Consider the following 4,345-nt stretch of genomic DNA (forward strand, 5'->3'; position numbering starts at 1 on the left):
GACATTCATTCAAATTAACTTATATATTTAAAATTCATTTCCATATGCCAATTTTTTCATTCTTTGAATCTTTGGTAAGATTAACTTAACTTTCTGCTATAGTTTTAGCTTTAAGATATTTAATTAAACTTAAATTCTTTGCATGTTAAGAATAACACTTGAAGTAAGCATGTGCTTGTGGAGAATACTGTGATCATGATATTATATTCTGATAAAATATGAGAAGAAAGATTTGTACAAGGCCAAAATAAATATATACTGACCTAGTTTTGCTTCATATCCATCAGTGCTACTAAGGATGCTGCTATTTCCCTAACATTAGCTTTTAAAATCAGCCCATATTTTATTTGTAATTTTTTAATCATTATTTTTAAAAAATTTTAATAACTACATGATTAGAAGAAGCATTTCACTACAGCTTTAACATATTCAGTAACACACTCCAGAGCAAGAGTTCATCTCTTTCACAAGTGGGTGAAAGTTTCTGGGTTTACAGTTGAATTAATACACTTATACAATATTGAACTTGGTATAAGCCCTTTAAGACATTAAATTGAATGAGTTTTAACCTTTAAAAAAGACTCCTTTTCATTTTAGGATATATTGTTCCTTGCAGAAAGACTCATTGTTTTGCTACTAACAGTGAGATGTTGGCACATACATCACTAATCTGTATGAATCTGATTATTACTGGTCATAATCGGTTGCACTTGGATCCTTGGTACCTGTGTATGTCTATAAAGTCATTGGGTAGATTTCAATGATAATGTTTATCTCTGCTACTAATTAGCATGACACAAATTTCCATGCTTCCTCCTCAAATATGATACATTTTTTAAATTTGATTTTGTGTGTCTGTGTGTCTGTGTCTCTGTGTGTATATCACACAGAACATCCAAAACCGTCTTATTCAACTATACACCCACTTCCCGGATGGCACCCTCCCACACCTGCCCTCCCCCCACTAGAGCTCTTATACTCTGGTATCCCTGCTACTGTCTTCTGTGTTGTCTGCACCCCCATCCATTCCCCACTACTTGCCCTTCTGGTGAATCTAGTCAGTCTATCTAGAGGTCTTTGTTTTAGGAGGGTCAGCTGTTCCTCATCTAGCAGCAATCAGTTGTCAGTATTCCTTTAGATAAGATTGGGGTCTGCTGGTCATTTTCCCAGTTCTATACTGGGTTACTATCTGGGAGTCCCTTTGGCCACCCTGGCCAACAAGTCAAAAGAAGGTATCCCCTATCTGGCATTGTTCCTTGTTATGTAGCCTTTAGCTAGGCATATGGCTCTTAAGAAATTATATTGGCCCCTTTAATCTTTGATTATACTTCCCTTTTCGGTGTTTAAGACCATATAGTTGGCCCAGATAAACCAATTTATTTTTACTCTTAAGGTCATTTGAGGATCTGTTCCTCAAGGGTCACATGGGCTTGGGAGGAGGCCCTGGCTCCTTTCTTTTACCAGTTCCACCTATGTGAAGATAAGTCAAAGGCCCCACTCGACCATGGCTGGCTTCGCTTGGAAGCATGGAGGAAGTGAATCCTCTGTGTTGACCCTCCTCTTTGTAGACTTGACATTGGTTCAAGTCCATCTGGTAGGGTCTCCTCAGCCTCCTTGATCAAGAGGACAGATGGCCCACCACAATTACAGGACATTTTGAGAGATGCACATAGTCCCTTAGAATTAATTGACCTAGGAGGGCTAGGAGCAAAAAGTGTCCTTTATGTCGCTCTGACCAAATTAGTATAGGCCTCAAAATATGTCTGTTAAACATCCAAGAATGTTAGTTTCACCAGTCTGCTACTTTTAATTACTGTGTGTCATGTAGATAAATCTTGGGCAAAGACCAATTCTTCTCAGATAAACCTTACCTAGACATATATTTCTTGATCTGCTATGTATAATTTGTCAGTTGGTTGTAGGAGTAATATGGTTCCCTCGGTTATTCAAAACTAGCTAGGCATTATTTATCTCTTGCATTGTCTCACCCCTTCATCATGGCTTTCCCACTTGTGCCCCCATTTCCCCCCTTTCTCCCTTACTAATACCCTTCTCCTATGGTCCTACCTCTCTTGAGCTCCTTCTTTCCCATTATCCCCTAGGTTCCTTGTATACCCTTCCCTCCAATCTCCCTTAAAGTAACCCAATTTTTATCCATATCTCCCTTATTAAGGCCTGTTTCCTAATGTTCTTCTCTTTCAGGTTCTTTCTTTTCCTTTACCTCCCTATGTCCTTTCCATTATCCTGGTTCCTTTAGTTATGTCTGGATACATACTCACTTATCAGGGTTTGATTCTATGATCCACATATGAGGGAGAACATGAGTGGATTTTTTTTCTGAGTCTGTGTTACTTCACTTACTATAACAGTTTCTAGTTCCATCCATTTACCTGCAAATTTCATGATTTCATCTTTCTTTACTGCTGAGTAGAACACCATCATATGAATGAACCACATTTTAATTATCCACTCATCAATTGAGGGACACTTACCTTGCTTCCATCTCTTATTGTGAAAGGAGCAGCAACAAAAATGGATGTACAAGTGTCTCTGCAATAGGATGAATTCTTTGGGCATATGACAAGGAGTGGTATAACTGGGTCAAATGGTAGGTTCATTTGTAATTTTTTAAGAGTTCTCAACACTGTTTTCCATAGGGGTTGAACGAGTTTGCAGCCCCATGAGCTGTGCATGAATGTTCCCCTTTCCCCACATCCTCTCCAACATTTGGTAGCATTTGTTCTCTTGATTTTAGCCAGTCTGACTGGGGTAAGGTGAAATCTTAAAGTGGTTTTAATTTGCATTTCCCTGATTATTAGTGATGTTGAACATCTTTTCATATGTCTCATAGCAATCTTTACTTCTTCTTTTGAGAACTCTCTGTTCAACTCCTTAGTCCATCTTTTAATTGGGTTACTACATGTCTTGATTCTCTGTTTTTTGAGTTCGTTATATATTCTGAATATTAAACTTCTGTCAGATGTGTCACTGGTGAAGATTTTCTCCCATTCTGTGGGTTTTCTGTTCACTTCTCTGGTTGCCTCCTTTGATATACAGAAGCTTTTTAAAAATGGGACCTCATTAAACTAAATTCTTGCCCTTGTTTCCTGAGCAATTGATGTCCAGTTTAGAAAATCCTTTCCTACACCTATATCCTGTAGGTTTTTCCCAATGTTCTCTTCTAACAGTTTTAGAGTTTCAGGCTTTACATAGACGACTTTGATCTATTTGAAATTGACTTTTGTGCAGGGTGAAAGATAGGGGTTTAGTTTGATTCTTCTACAGGTGCAGATCCAGTTTTGCCAGCACCATTTGCTGAACATGCTGTCTTTCTTCCAGTAAATATTCTTGGCCCCTTTGTCAAATATCGGGTAACTGAAATTGCATTACTCTTATTTAGGTCTTCAGTTTTGTTCCATTCATCTATGGGTCTATTTTTATGCTAGTACTATGTTGTTATTATGACTATAGCTCTGTAATACAGCTTAAAATCTGGTATAGTAATCCCCCCGGGATTGCTCTTAGTGCTCAGCTTTGTTTTGGCTAACCGAGGTATTTTGTGCTTCCATATGAATCTACATATAGTTTTTTCCAATTCTGTGAAAAATGTCATGGGGATTTTGATTGGCATTGCATTGAATCTATATATGACTCTTGGTAAGATGGTCATTTTCACAATATTAATTCTTCCAATCCATGAGCATGGGAGGTCCTTCCATCTTCTCATGTCTTCTTCAATTTCTTTCTTTAAAGAGTTAAAATTTTCCTTGTAGACCTCTTTAATGTCTTTGGTCAGGTTTATTCCAAGGTATTTTGTTGTGGCAGCTACTGTGAACGGGATTGTTTCCATGTGCTCTTTCTCTGATTGCTTGTTATTGGTATATAGAAAGGCTACAGACTTTTGCAGGTTAATTTTTTAACCTGCTACTTTACTGAACATGTTAATAATTTCTAGCACTCTGGTGGAATTTTTGGTGTCTCTTAGATATAATAGCATATCATCTGCAAAAAGGGATAACTTGATCTCTCCTTTAATTTTCTGCTCTTGTTTTTATTGTTCTTGCAAGTGGTTCAAGCACTATGTTAAAGAGAAGTGGAGATAGTGGCCAGCCTTATCTGGTTCCAGATTTCAATGGAAATGCTTCCAGTTTTTCTCCATTTAGAATTATGTTAACTGTGAGTTTGTTATATATGGCTTTAATTGTGTTGAGGCATGTTTCCTCCAGTCCAATTCCCTCTAGGACTTTGAACATAAATGCAAGGTGAATTTTGTCAAAGGCCTTTTCTGCATCTATTGAGATGACCATGTGGTTCTTGTGTTTGAAGCCCATTTATATGAGTTATG

This window comes from Nannospalax galili, unplaced genomic scaffold (genome assembly GCF_000622305.1).
Source record: "Nannospalax galili isolate Female #2095 unplaced genomic scaffold, S.galili_v1.0 scaffold234, whole genome shotgun sequence".
In the NCBI taxonomy this organism is placed as follows: domain Eukaryota; kingdom Metazoa; phylum Chordata; class Mammalia; order Rodentia; family Spalacidae; genus Nannospalax; species Nannospalax galili.